This window comes from Felis catus, chromosome C2 (assembly GCF_018350175.1).
Source record: "Felis catus isolate Fca126 chromosome C2, F.catus_Fca126_mat1.0, whole genome shotgun sequence".
NCBI lineage: Eukaryota > Metazoa > Chordata > Mammalia > Carnivora > Felidae > Felis > Felis catus.
In genome coordinates, this window is record NC_058376.1 from 49,851,469 (window position 1) to 49,867,097 (window position 15,629).

The following is a 15,629-nucleotide window of genomic DNA, read 5'->3' on the forward strand; positions in this document are numbered from 1 at the left end:
AAGATGAAGTTGAGAGAGTTACCACTGACTGGCATCTCTCCTCAAGGAGGATGGAGAGCACGACCACTTCTGTCTATGCTGTCATAGTTTTTTTCTCTCCTTGCTTTCCCTCTGTGCACTGCTCCCCCATATCTTCCAGGCTTTATCTGTTGCAGAGGCCCCCCTCCACTAGTGTGGAGAATTCCTTCCACAACTGTATGCACAAACTTCATGCAAAGGGATGTGTCTATTGCTCTTGGTCCCTCCAGAAACTTAGTGTGAAAACATGGTATTTCTATTTCTGCTTACTCACCATTCTCTTTGGGAATTAGACAGAACTGTTTGTTTTTTTTTTTTTTTTTAATTGGGTCTTAAGTTCCTAAACAGACTGGAAGACAAAGAAGCCTTTTGATGAAGTAAAAACAATGGCATCCAGCAATCCTACTGCCTGGTATTTACCCAAGCGAAATAGAATCATGTTTCCACCAAAAAAATTATAAAAGGATATTCATAGCAGCTTTATTCATAATAGTCAAACGTGAAAACAATCCAAATGTCCTGCAAGAGGAGAATGGATAAGCAAAGTGAGGCATATTCATACATTAGAATATTACACATCAGTAAACAGGAATGGACTACATATATATGGAGCAATGATGTATTTCTTAAAAATATATGGCAAACAAAAAAAGCAAAAAAGTCCAATGAATACTTTTATAGTATTTGGGACAAAATTATTTCATTTGTATGAAGTTCAAGAATGGGTAAAAATAATGTATGGTGATAGAAATCAGTGCATTATTGTCTGAGCATGGAAGGGGAGGAAAGAAATGACTAGAAATGGGCACATGTGAATTTTCAGGGTTGCTGGAAGTGTTCTATGTCTTCTTTGGGGTGCTGTAGATATATACAATTGCCAACACTTATTGACATAAACACTTAAGATTGGTGTATTTTATTTTATGTAAGTTATACCTTAATTTTATTAAACTTTATTTCTTTTTAGAAAGAGAGAGAGAGTGAGTGAGCAAGTGGGGAAGGGGCAGAGAGAGAAGGATAGAGAATCCCAAGCAGGCTCTGTGTTGTCAGTGCAAAGCCCAGAGCCTGATGTGGGGCTCGATCTCACAAACCATGAGATGGTGACCTGAACCAAAATCAAGAGTTGGACGCTTAACCGACTGAGCCACGCAGTCACCCCATTTTTACCTTCATTTTAAAAAAATGAGAAAAAAAACTACTTTGAGAATTAAAATATAAGACAATTCAGCATAAGTAATACTTATTTACTAAGTACTTCTACCTCAGCCAGTGTTCAAGGAGCTAGAAATATAAAACATCTGTGACAAAAAGTACTCTTCCTGATGAATTCACAGTCTAGGAAGGAGAACAGATGTGGAAAAAGACATTGACAAGTCTTTTATTCATACAAAACTTTTCAGAAGTATATTTCCAGAATATACCTAAGCATGAACTGGATTGCATTTTAGAATTGTATAATACAATAATTACCTGAAGTACAGACTATTGTGTGAAAAAATATTCAGTCTACCAAATCTTGTAGTTATGCTGTGATAGACAGCCTCCATCATGGCCCCCAAATGTATACCTATCCTTGTGGTGACCCCTTCTACAATGTACTATGTTTGGTCTCTGTGACCGATAGCATATGGGTAAGTCATTTCCAATATTAAGATATAAAAGGCTGTGGCTTCTTTATAGGGTACTTGCTCCCATGTCTCTCTCATCCATCACTTTGGGAAAAGCCAGCTGACATGTGAGACTGTGTACTCAGGAGGCCATGGAGAAGCCTGTGGAGAGAAATGGAGTTCTGTGACCTATAGTGAGGAAGTAGAGCCTTCCCAGAACCGCATGAGTTACCCTCATCAGGTCTTAAGATGAAAGTGGCTGCCTTTTTGACTATACCTCTTTAGAGATGTTGAACCAGACCACCTACCTAAGCCACTCCTGAATTCCTAACCCACAGAAATTACAAAATAATAAGTAATTATTGCTTTAAGCTGCTAAATTTGTTGGTAAATTGTTATATAGCAATAAATAACCAATTCATATGATCTTTCTAAAATGTAGAACACATGAGTACGTGGGTTAGTGAATCATTTCTGATTATTAACTGATCACCTCAGCTTTTCAGTTTCACTAAAATATTAATTACCTAATGACTGTTCGGGAGCCAAAAGATTTCTGAAAACTTTGTAGAGTTTAGTTCCCAATTTCTATCCAGAGAACAGTTTACTCACTCAAAAAATCTAGTTTTTGAATAAAAAGTTATGGTATGTATCAATCTAGCTACCAAGTAAAACATGCAAAATCATAATTTAATAAAATTTAATTGTGTCTCAAGTATGAAAGGTCAATTTTGTATTATTGAATTTATTAATGAAAAAGCAAATGAAAATTAAAATGAATTCAAATTAATATTCGCAAGTAATCTTCACTTTGAACTTCAAAATATATAATGTAGTTTGAAGTCATTATAGCTTAGAGACCACAACTTAATTAAAAAAAATTTGCAGGGGTGATTTAGTTGATTTTTAAATTAAGGCAACAGAATATGAAATTTTAGAGTAATTGAGATTATTGCCCTGCCATTTTTGAGATGACCAGCCTTTATTCCTTCTTAAATCTTTAGATTTTAAAATTATACCACCCATGACAGATACTATTAAACTTAGTTTGAACTCATTTCTGCATTAAGAAAACAGATCTTGGTGGCTGTCACTGGAAAAGTGTTATATATCTTGAAGCATAAAAAGACCCCCTTTTCCCTCTAGCTAAGCAGAAACTAAGGAGGATGTAAATCCTTGTGGAAGAATTCCTACCAGATCTTCCCCCTAGGGATAGGATAGCTAAAGAAAAAGTTGTAAAGAGTTGAGTAGGTAATGGGATTTTTTCTTACCTTTGAGAGGCTGAAAGTGAGGGATGATGGAAAGCTCTGAGATAATGTGAAGTTTGGTGTTATTCCTCATTTAGTTCCAGACTAGTAATTTGTAGATTTTGGCATGCATCTGAATCTTGTGAATGGCTGGTTAAAACACAAATCACTGAGTCGAATTCCTAGAGGTTCAGATTTAGTAATTCCTGTGTGTGGCATAGGAATTAGTTCCATGGCGATTCTGTTGCTGTAGATCTAGAGATCACATTTCTTTTTTTTTTTTTTTAATTTTTTTTTTCAACGTTTATTTATTTTTGGGACAGAGAGAGACAGAGCATGAACGGGGGAGGGGCAGAGAGAGAGGGAGACACAGAATCAGAAACAGGCTCCAGGCTCTGAGCCATCAGCCCAGAGCCTGACGCGGGGCTCGAACTCACGGACTGCGAGATCGTGACCTGGTTGAAGTCGAACGCTTAACCGACTGCGCCACCCAGGCGCCCCTAGAGATCACATTTCAAACCACGAATAAATTGCATTATTTTTGTCTTTGGGGGAGTTTTTGTGTTTGTAGGGTGGAGAGAAGGGAGTTAAATTACATTTATTGGACATTCTGGTAGTTCAGTAGAAACTTGAAAGTGAATTTTGGCCAATGGAATGTGAACACAATCTTAAATGCCATCTCCATGTCCCAACCTTAAAATGTCCCATGTGATCCTCCATATTCTTGGCCAGCTGAATGCAAAAGATTGAGAAAAGGCTTGAGACAAAAACTTCATGCCGTATTCTGCTTATTATTCTCCTTTGAAGAAGACTATTGGACCTTAACTGCCCACCGTGAATGGTGTCATGTTATAATAGAGAAAAAGATAGGATAAAATTTCCCAGAGAGGGAAAGGATAGGACCTGAGGTCCCAAGGTGGGGAAAAACACAAATTTTGGAACAATGCTGGGGGCATCTGACCACAGCAAACCCCCTCAGGTGTAAGGCTCCTCTTAAGAATGTAACAGATACCACCTACTCCCCCTCAGGTTCCTTTCAGGAATTTGACAAAAGACCTGACTAAAAATAAGTAGTAGACCATAAAACATATGACCCACAAGGAATGGTATGACCCCTCATACAATGGAAACTGTGTCAGTGGTTTTATCATTTTTCCTTTCGCCCCAAAACACAGGTGGCTTAACAGAGCAGTGGAATGGCCTATTAGATACATAGTTACAAAGCTGCCTGGGTGACAACACTTGTGGATTTGAGGAACTGTCATAAATGATGCAATATATGCTTTAAACCAATGACCATGCAGAATGTTAATACCAGAGTCTAGGAACCAAGGGTTTTAAGTAGAGTAGATTTATTCACTCATCCCAAATAATCCTCTCCAAATTTATTCTTTCTCTTTCTGAATCTTTTTGGTCCTGTTGGTATGAAAACTCTTATTTCCTAAAAGGGAATGATCACAATAGGAGACTAAAACAGAATTCCAATTCATTGGAATCAGAGATTGCCATATGTTACCTTTGGCCTCTTCAGGCCGCTCAACCGAAAAGCAAATAAAGGAATTGCTCTCCTGACTTAAGTGACTGATTCTAGTTATCAAGGTGAAACAGGGTTGCTGCTACACAATTGTGGTAAGAAAGACTGGAACCCAGGGAATTTTAGGTACCTCTTTAGGTACCTCTTGGTACTTGATGGCAAATGGGAAGAGTTCATGGATGGCTATGGTAACTTAATAGTCATGGCCAAAAGATACCAGTGAAAGCTTATCTTTGAGAGCATGGAGTTGGATACTTGGGTATATATAAAACAAAAGGGGTGGTTAGATGCTTCCTGAATTCACTCTCACCTTTAAGACTAAGCATCTCTCTAACCTCCAAGCAAGAGGCTCCTTTATACTTCAGATTCCATTACATCATGGTAGCTGGGATATAAGCTTTCTCTTGAAACTCTGTCTTGTTCTTTTACTTTTCTTAAGTCTAACAATCAATCACCTAGTTCAAATGGGAATTTCAGATGTAAAGATACATGGGAAAGGTATGAAGATGAATAAGGATCTTTAGTGTTAAAACTTGAAATAGATTACATGGCAAGTGATAGTTGTACTATCTTATCATTTGAATTAACTTGACTTGATTTTGTTTGGTAAGTGGTGTCTTAACAGGCTGTACTCTAAATAGATCCTTACTGGGTTTATTAGATTCCTCATTTAACAATCGTGTTTGGGGTCATTAGTCTTTGCTTACTGGTTCTCAGACTAACCCAAGTGTTCGAAGTCAAATCTGCTTTCTCATTACCTGGTTTCTAAAAGATTTCCCCAATAGCTACCAAATAAAATCTCCTTACAAACTTAATATGATTTACCTGTACAAAAAAAGGCTTATATGTCTTTTCCAGCTGACTTGCCTCTGGACAATAACATATATATATATATATATATATATATATATATATATATATATGTATATTTGGTGGGTCCTGTCTGACCTGCCCCTATTATACTGCCCTGGGCTCTTGAGCTCCTTTTTATCTCAGAGTTTTTTTTGTTTTCCTTCATCATTGATCCCAGTGTTTATGGAGCTGAACTTCCTCCTCACTTATTTTATGTCTGGTGAGAAAATCCAGAGAGTCCCAATACAGCCCAGAATAGTTGTGAAAATAATCGTGTTTCTAAAATTAAATTTGTATTATGATTATTTGGCCTGGACCAAAGGTAAATTACATGGTGAAGGAGACATAAACTGTTATAGTTGTGTCAAAGGGAGTCCAATTTGGTCTGATCCTCTCATTTTGTTGATAAGAATATATGAGGTCCTCAGGATTGCTTAGTGCCTTATTAGGAGCCCGAGTCCAAACATTCCTTCTGATTTTGGTTCAGTGCAAATTCTCCAACATCATGCTGCTGCTCTGATATTATTTTTAGGGTATAGAGCTTGTAATTTTCAGATCCCAAATTTTATTCAGTAACCTTTCATATATGCACAGTATTTTATAGCTGGTAAACAACTTGATAAGTAATACCTACAGTTAAAAGGCAATTATATATTTTTTTCAAACCTTCCACCCTTTTTTAAAGAGCAGGTTTTACTACATTTCTCTTTTCCCTGAACAACTGTCATTAATTAAGATTGTTCTAAGAGACCAAAACACAGGAAATATATAAATTTTAGGTAGAAAAAATCATTTTTGTCTTTATTTTACAGATTTTATTTTGTCCCTGCAAAATTTTTTAGGATGCCCTAGAAATTTATAATATAGGAACTCAAACAAAGATGTTTTCTGAACATGGCCCATTGTTCTGTTACTCCACATTCAGGCAGATTTTAGATTTACTGATTTAAATTATATGAGGGATAGTTGTCGGACCATACATTAGATTCGTTTTCTTGGTTTTTGATATCTGAGTAAGCCGCCCTACTAATAAATGGAGCTTGTCCTGCAGTCTTTTGGCAGCTGTGTATCATAGTTGGTTAAACAATGCTGAGGGCTTTCAGTAATGGGTGAAGTTTCAAAAATCTCTGTATGGCTCTGGGGCTATGTACAAAAGCCATATCTGGACATATAAAGTGGGAAATTGAAATGATTTATGTATCTTGATAATTCAAATGAATGTTCCAACATTCACCTCAATTATCTTGAATCTGCAAGAAAATGTGTTATGTTTGAATTAGTATGAAAACTGCCTCAGTGTTTTATTCCAATTTACATGTCCAGATATAACTTTTGGGTAATAATAATAGTGACGGCCTCCATTATGTTCCAGGTACTATTAGGTGATTTTCATATATTATTTCTAACCCTTATACCAACCCCACAAACTAAGCATCATTATTCCCATTTTACCCATGAGGAAACTAAGCATATAGAGGTTATAGGATTTATGAAGAGCTTGAAGTAGTAATTTGCTTTGAGTAAATTGGCAAAGTGATGAAAGAAAGCAATACATGTTGTTAAATCTCAGGAAATGAATAAATGCTTGCAACATTATTTATCAGTTTGAAAAGACAGGAAGTCCAAAGTCTTTGTGATTCAGGATTAAAGTCTTCCCTCCTTTTGCATGACCAAAGTAGGATGGTGATTTTGGTCTCTGCCTTCCTTTCTTTGTGACTTTAGATCATTATGCTTGTTTTTTCTTTCATTTTTTAAAGTTTAATTTCATTTTCCAAATTTTCAAGTGCCTAAGTTAAAACTAAAAGACTCAAAGGAAGAAAAAAAGATACTGTGTTCTGTATAAAACAACATATGTCAAAATACCAAGTTACATCCTCCTTTTAAGGCAATAATTTGCACAACCAAGCTATGTTTGAATGCATTAACTTGCTAGAATTTTGACAGAGGCAGTCTGTGTGCACAAATCCCTCGAATACTGATGGGATTGTGATTATACCCTGAAAAGAGAGGAGCCTGAATACAGATTTTAGAGGACCAGAAAGTGTTTAATGTCTCATTGTTTGCATCGAGATTCTAAATCACATTCAAGTCCTCGACTCTGATCTTCATATCAATGCACAAATGGAACAGAAGAGAAAAGCCAGGAAAGCTGTTTTCTGAGTGAAACACTGATTTTGTTCTCATGTTACCAGCAAGAGACCATTTGGGATATTTAAGCCTGAGGTTGAGTGCTCTGCATTTGTTAGAGCTCCTCAATGTTTGAAATGGGTTTTCCCTTTAGGGAGCCCATCCATTTGGACAAGTGCTACATCAGATCAAAAGACATGGGAAGAGGTATTTTGCACACAGATTGAATTTTTTTCTGGCAAAATAACATAGCTTTTTTAGCACAACATTGTCTATTCTCTACCGAGTGTTCCTTTTTTTTTCTTTCTTTTTTTTTTTTTTAAATAGTTGGAGTCTGTTTTCCAAAAAGTGTCAGGCTTTTCTCATGTGGCGAATTGGCTAGCAGCCACCTGGAGATCATTTGAAATGAAAGCTGGCGTTATGGGATTTAGTTTCTCAGCTCCAGTTGGTATTGTTTTCTAGTTTATTAAATGTTTATCACATTGCTCATTTTATTGAAATTATCAGTCATCTGGTTTTTGTATTACTATTTGAGAAACACAAATACTAACTAATACAATCTTTTAAACTTTGGGCTATAATGATATTCTGTTAAAAATGTCATGGAACTAATAAGAAATCATGTCTATGTTTTTTTTTTTTAATTATCTCTTTCAGTTGAAAGAAATGCAGAGTCATTAGCATCTTAAGCCAATCATCACCCTAAAATGGTTTGAAGGGAGATATGGTAAACCCAAATCACTGTTTTAACTATGATGAAAGGTCAACCCAGCAATGGAAAGCAATGGACACATTTTATTTCCGAATGGTGATGCTGATCCATTTCAGGTGAGCATTGTTTACAAGAACCTGGAACACAAATCCTGGGCTGTGTGCTATGGTAAACCAATACCAGGTAGTTGGACACAGCTCCAGAAAGAGTGCCACTGTAGAGGCAGAGTAGGGAATGGAGAAAATGAGGGAAGAAGGGCTTTATCTGCTTTCCTCCACTCTGCATTTAGGAGAATTCCTGGCATGAATGATACAGTTTTCCTGTTGTCATTAGCAATAGCCGCCAATCATGGTTAATCATCTACTTCCAAAATGAAAAGAGAGTTGGCCAAAGTGCAGTTGGAACCACTGCTGCCACATCCCTGGGGATGTTACTGGAAACTTCACAAATTCTTGTTTCCAAACCACTGTTTTGATACAACATAATGGGAAATTGGAGCAATTATTCAGATAATATGTGCAAACAGTGCATTTTCACCTTTGGTTTATTGAAGACAAATCTTCATCTTCTTAGTCACAGTTTTTCCTGACTTGTAGTACTTCTTGCTAGAACCACTAACTTTTCTGAGATTCTACTTCAGTTGTGCTTCACTCCCTCTACATCTTGTCTTGAAAGGTGCCTGGAATCCATTAGTTGCTGGCTAGCTATTCATTGTTTTTAAAGCTAATAATTTTCTTTGTAAATATGAGGCAGTATAGTACAGCAGTTAGAACATGATCTAGTGTCAGACTGTCTAAATTCACATATTGCCTCCCCCATTCGATGGCTGTATGCAACTCACTCAGCTCTCTGGGCTTTCATTTCTTTGTCTATGAAATGAGGATGATAATATGACCAATCTCGTGAGCTAATATATACCTGTGCAAATTTGTCAGAACACTGAAATGCTTCACAATGATTGATAAATAGCTAAGGCCTCAGGCCCCCAGGATGCCTCTCCTTCTCAGTGCAGCTTTGCTCTTCCCTGTGATTCTACTCAGTTGAGGGCCTCTAGGATGCTGTCCCAACACTATGTCCCCTATCTGTCCTCACAAGTCAGTGCCCATGTTGTACCTGTTAATAAATGTTTTTATTTAACATCACCCTATTTATACAGTTGTTGCAAATTTTAGATTATTTCATATATTTCATATATTTAATATTTGATACATTTTAATGATGTTAATATATTTAGAATAGTACATAGTGCCCATTAAGCACTGTCCAAGTTGCTATTATAAATAGATTGTAAGTTTTACAAGGCAAGGGCAGTATCTTCTATGTATTTTGCACATTTCCCTAAGCACAGTGCAGTAGGTGGGCAATCTCTTCATTCTTTTTTTAAATTAAATTAAGTCAAATTAAATTTAACTAATTTCTAACTAAATTAAATTAACCAAATTTAATTTTCTTGTGGTCAGAGCACAACACAAGATCTACTTAGTAAACCTTTAAGTGTACAATACATTATTAACTATAGGCTAATGTTGCACAACAGATCTCTAGGCTCATTCACCTTGCATAACTGAAACTTTATACCATTGAAAAGCAACTAACTCCCTAGTTTTCCCTCTCCCCCAGCTCCTGGTAACCACCACTTTACTCTCTGTTACTATGAGTTTAACGATTCTAGATACCTCATATAAGTGGAATCATTCAGTATTTGTCCTTCTGTAAATGGCTAATTTCACTTAGCATATATGCTCAAGGTTCATCCGTGTTGTCACATATTGCAGAATTTCCTTATTTTTTTGAGGCTGGATAATCTTCCATTGTACAAAAATACCATATTTCTTTGCATTCATCTGTTGATAGACATTTATTTATTTATTAATTTTTTTAAATGTTTATTTTTGAGAGAGAGAGCATGAGCAGGGGATGGACAGAGAGAGAGAGAGAGAGAGAGAGAGACAGAATCTGAATCAGGCTTCAGACTCTGAGCTGTCAGCACATAGTCCAACACAGGGCTTGAGCCCACAAACCATGAGATCATGACCTGAGCCCAAGTCAGATGCCTAATCCACTGAGCCACCCAGCCTCCCCTGTTGATGCGCATTTAGGTTGATTTCACGTCTTGACTACTGTGAATAATGCTGCAATGTACATGGGGACACTAATATCTCTTTGAGATACTGATTTTAATATTTTTGGATAAATACCCAGAAGTGGGATTGCTGGATCATGTGATAGTTCTATTTTTGATTTGTGAAGAAATGTCCATACTATTTCCATAATGGTGGCACCATTTTGCATTCTGACCAATAGCATGCAAGGGTTCTGATTTCTTCACATCCTTACTAACACTTAATTGTCTTTTTGATTATCTTGACAGATGTGAGGTGGTATCTCATTGTGGTTTTGATTTGTATCTCCCTGGTGATTAGTGATGTTGAATATCTTTTCATATACCTGTTTGTCTTTGGAGGAATGTCTATTCAATGACTTTGTTCATGTAAAAGTCAGTTTTTTTGGTTGTTTGTTTGTTTGTTTGTTTGTTTGCTATCGAGTTGTAAAAGTTCCTTGTATATTTGGAAATGATTTTGCATCTGTGTTCAGCAGAGATATTGGCCTATAGCTTTCTGTGGTGTCTTATCTTTGTCTGGCATTGGTAGCAGGGTAATGTTGGCTTTATAAAATGAATTTAGAAGTGTCTCCTCCTCTTCAATTTTTTTTTGTAAGAGTTTGAGAAAGATGCGCATCAGTTCTTCTTTAAATGTTTTTTAGAATTCAGCAGTGAAGCCATCTGGTCCTGGGCTTTTCTTTGTTGAGAGTTTTTGATTAATGATTCAGTCTCCGTATTAGTTATAGATCTGTTCAGACTTTCTGTTTCTTCATGATTCAGTCTTGGTAGATTGTATGTCTAAGAATTTATCCATTTCTTCTACATTATCCTTGAAATTCTTGAGTTTGGAGTACAATTTTTCATAGTAGCCTTTTATGATCCTTTTTATTTCTGTGGCATCAATTATAATCTCTTCTCTTTCACTTCTGATTTTATTTATTTTAATTTTCTCTTTTTTTTCTTAGTAAGTTCAGCTAAAGACTTGTCAATTTTGTTTATATTTTCAAAAGACCAACTCTTACTTTTGTCAAAAAATTTCCATTGTTTTCTATTTTCTGTTTTATTTATTTCTGCTCAAATCTTTATTTTTTTCCTTCTGATAACTTATGGCTTAGTTTGTTCTTCTTTTTATGTTCCTTGAGGTATAACATTGTTTATTTGAGATCTTTCTTCATATTTAATGTAGGCATTTATCACTATAAATTTCCCTCTTAGTACTGCTTTTACTATATCATAAAAGTTTTGGTAAGTTGTGTTTTTGTTTCTATTTGTCTGAAGATATTTCTAATGTCTCTTTTGACTTCTTCTTTTACTCATTTGTTATTCAAGATCATATTGTTTAAGTTCCACATATGTGTGAATTTTCCAGTTTTGCTTCCGCTATTGATTTTTAGTTTAATTCCATTGTGGTTGGAAAAACTACTTGGTTTGATTTCAGTCTTCTTAAATGTGTTGAGATTTTTTTGTGAAGTAACATGTGATCTATCCTGGAGCATGTTCTGTGTATACTTAAGAAGAATGAGAATTCTGCTGCTATTAGGTGGAATGTTCTATATATCATTCATTCATTTATACATTTTTTTATTCATTTAGTTAACAAAAAAAAATCTGTCAAGTACCTTCTACAAGTACACTGTAGTCAAGTACACTGTTCTCAATATTTGGAAAATGTTAGTGAACAAAACAGACAAAAATCCCTGCCTTCATGGAACACACTTTCTAGTTGGAGGAGACCTAAAATAAGCAATAAATGTGAAAAGTAAGTAATGTACAGTATGTCTGAAGTGATAAATGTGTTGACCCTTGACTACCAAATAATCTGATGAGTAAACAAAATTAAATTTATTTGATCTATTGTAGTAAGGGCAAACACTACCTTGACAGAGGTGTGGTAGTGTCTCAAAGGTGGCAGATTTGTAAAGTGCGTTTATCATGTTTGGGGCCTGAAATCAAGTGGTTTAAGATGCGTCTTTCAGGGTGCCTGGGTGGCTCAGTCAGTTGAGCGTCTGACTCATGATTTTGGCTCAGGTCATGATCTCACAGTTCGTGGGATCGAGCCCCATGTTGGGCTCTGTGCTGACAGCATGGAGCCTGCTTGGGATTCTCTCTCTCTTTCTCTCTCTATACCTATTCCACTTGCATTCTCTCTCTCTCTCCTGTCAAAATAAATAAACTTGAAAGAAAGATGTGTCTTTCATGGTGGGAAATTTACTGGGATTAGACAGAATTTGTAATATAATAACATCAGTAGAAGGATTCTTGAAAAGTAAACTCTTGTTTGATAAGTGTGAGCAGTCTCTTGCCTGATAGGAGAGATAATCACCCAGATGAGTACTGTCTGGTTTAATCAGTTTGCATTTCCTGAAGCAAAGAGTGAAGCTGTTTATTGGATTATAGTTTTATCTTCTGGGGTAAAAATGTGGTATGTCATGTTCAAATTGGGGCGTCAGGTCTCAGTTTTGATGGGTGAGCTCTGTGGATATAGATGGTCTTAATTTTCAAATGCTATGGAAGAAAGAAAATGGAGAACGTCAGATAAAGTGATTGAGATGTCAGAGAGGGGGCACATTATAGCATTAAATTGGGTAGTCACCATTGACCTTGCAGTGAAGGTGAGATTTGAATAAAGACTTGTAGATGGTGAAAGAGTTAGCCAAGTTGGATGTCTAGTTTATTTATCTACTTTATTATATTTCTCTAGATTTAGCCTGGGTCAAAGTTTAACCCAAGCTGAGTTCTATATTTTATAGTAGTCAAAAAATCCTACTTTGTCCTTAATTTTTGCCAAATTTATTTTTCTTTTTTTAAAAAAAGTTTTTTAATGTGTATTTATTTATTTTTAAAGAGTGAGAGTATGAGCAGTGGAGGGGCAGCAAGAGAGGGAGAGAGAGGGAGAGAGTCTCAAAAAGACTCTGTGCTGCCAGCACAGGGCCCCATGTGGGGCTCAACCCACTAACGGTGAGATCACGACCTGGGCCGAAGTCAAGAGTTAGACGCTTAACCAACTGAGCTACCCAGGCACCCTGGAAAAATATTTCTAATGGAAAATATATTTTGGGTTTGAATTTCCTAAAAATTCTCTCAGTACTCAGCTTTATTCCAGTTGGAGAAGGCTGGTTTAAATGTAGGTAAATAAGAAGCTCAAGGAAGGGTGAGGTGTTAAATTTAAACATTTGTCATAAAGTCAATTTTGAAATTCTTTTCTCCTTTAATCTGAATTTCAGTTAACTGAGGTGTGCTCTAAATCTGCAAATGAGACATTTTTTTCTTTTCCTAACCTGGCTAAATTTCTGTGCATTAATAATATCCATTCAAATAACCGACTGATAATTTTTGCTTTTGTTTAACAAAGCACTATATTCTCCATTTTTCTTTGTCTCCATAACTTTCTTAGAAATTAGTTTCAATATTTGCATTTTAAGAAATATTATTTCATGCTGTGGGTAATTTTTCTTCTTTTTCAATCTTACAATCTTGGTGACAGCTTAGAAAGATTTACATTGTCCCTAACCAGTATCGTGGGAAAATCTACCTTGAAATGGATCCATTTAACTTTATCAATAGCTAATGTAAGCCAGCTGCATACTTTTTGTTCTTTCTATAAGCCACTATATTCAAAAAGGAAATAATTGGGAATGAATTATTCTCTTTTATAATTCAGCAAGAGATTTTTTTAAAAAGTTTTTCTTTCCTTTTCACAATGAAGAGTAGTTGTCACAGCAAAGCTAAAAACCACCACACTGCAGTCCAGTGTTAGATTTATCTTTGGACCATGAATGGACTTTTCATTATTGGGTAGATTACTGAAACATAGATGTACTCTTTGTACTAACCATATGTTATTAAGGCACACTGTATAACCCTGGGATTCCAAGTGAAAGAGACAACACATAGGGTAAATTACATCAGATATGGGCTGAAGAAGGGAATTTGTGATTCCATTCTTCCCGTAGGTATAACTATATAAATTCATCCAAATTCAATAGAAAAAGAATCTTGTTGGTCTCCCAATGGACTATGAGTTAAAATTAGAGCAGGTACTGATCTGCTAATTTGCACTGCTGAACACACAGTGGGTAGTCATTATATATTTGTTGACTGATTAATTGACCTCTATTTTTGCAGTTGGAGAAGCAGATGAGTGATATATCATCCTGATTTTGTCCTTGGCTCTGTTACATGAGTTTATGCCACTTAGTTTTCCATTACCATGAACCTTCTACCCTAATGTATCCTTGTGACCCTGGGCTCAAGATCAGAAGTGAAGGAAATTTCATTCTAACATAGAAACATACATTTCAGACATTTTTAATTCTCATTAACTACTAGTTCTATATCTTATTAATATTATTAAGTCTTTAGATTTGTACTTTTATTCCCTAGTAAAATTTTACCTAAATGTTTTTTTTTTCCTTTGTGCCACTATCTGTGTTATATTTGTGTAACAACCATTGATTGGAATCTTCTGAAGCATTATTATAGCTCTGTCATTACTTGAAATTTCCAAATAAGGAAGCTGGGGATTAAAGATGGAAAGGAAGTTGTCTAGTTTAATAAACATAGCTATTATTTTTTCAAATACTCTAAATGCCAGAAGACTTACTGATATAATTATCCGTGTTCACCTACTTACCAACCATATTGCCTCCAAGTTCCTCAGGGACAGTGAGACATTTCATCTGAATGGGGCTTAGATGTCACTGGAGGACCACTATTTATTTCATTATTCTTTGGTGGCCTAACCTAATTTATCCTTTACAGTCAAGAGGCATATCTTCTATTAGAAACACTATCAATAAACTTCAATATCAAGAGTTTCCTAATATCCTTGAGGTTTGTACAACCCACAGCTAGCAGAGAACTCAGAATCTTTAGTGCCTTCTAAGAGATTGTCTGCTGGAATTGAGTATGTACACAGCTAGGCTAGATTACTATGCTTATAGTCAAACATCAGAGTAATCTTAATAATCTCACACATGCTTGTCATGGTGTAATCTCTTGTAGACTTTTTCTAAAGGATACAGCAACCCAGTCATTATCCCAGTCAACACCCATTGGTAAAATGATTGGGTAGAATCTGTGACCTGTTGCTAGCTAATTCTATGTAAGCCTTCTGTAGCAAAGAGGCTCAAGTGAAATAATTCATCAGGGTTATCTAAAGAAATAAAGGCCTATATTGATTTTATTGCTTGTGTATACCATCAAAAAGGGAACTATTACAAAATTCCATATAATTCAAACTAGTTTTAAATAAAATCTATCATCTTGCAAATTCCTTGGCCAATTATTCCAACAAGTAAAACAATTTTCATGCTTCATGGAAAAGAAGATTAATACTTTTACAAGTCATATTTTCCATATTTACTTGTATTCTATTTTTCCACTGATTTCCTTGTTCAACCTAATTTACCCTTGTGCCCATGGGGTAATT

General features: G+C 35.7%; 1 protein-coding gene across 14 annotated transcripts in view; it reads left to right on the top strand.

The window, feature by feature from the left end:
* Positions 1 to 15,629, top strand: part of ZPLD1 (zona pellucida like domain containing 1) — a 546,704-nt gene that overhangs the window by 405,448 nt on the left and 125,627 nt on the right. For all 14 annotated transcript variants that reach the window (XM_045036883.1, XM_045036871.1, XM_045036874.1 and 11 more), the window contains one exon: positions 8,043 to 8,213. The gene's annotated coding sequence lies outside the window, so the exon portion shown is untranslated. The remainder of the gene's footprint in view (positions 1 to 8,042; positions 8,214 to 15,629) is intronic.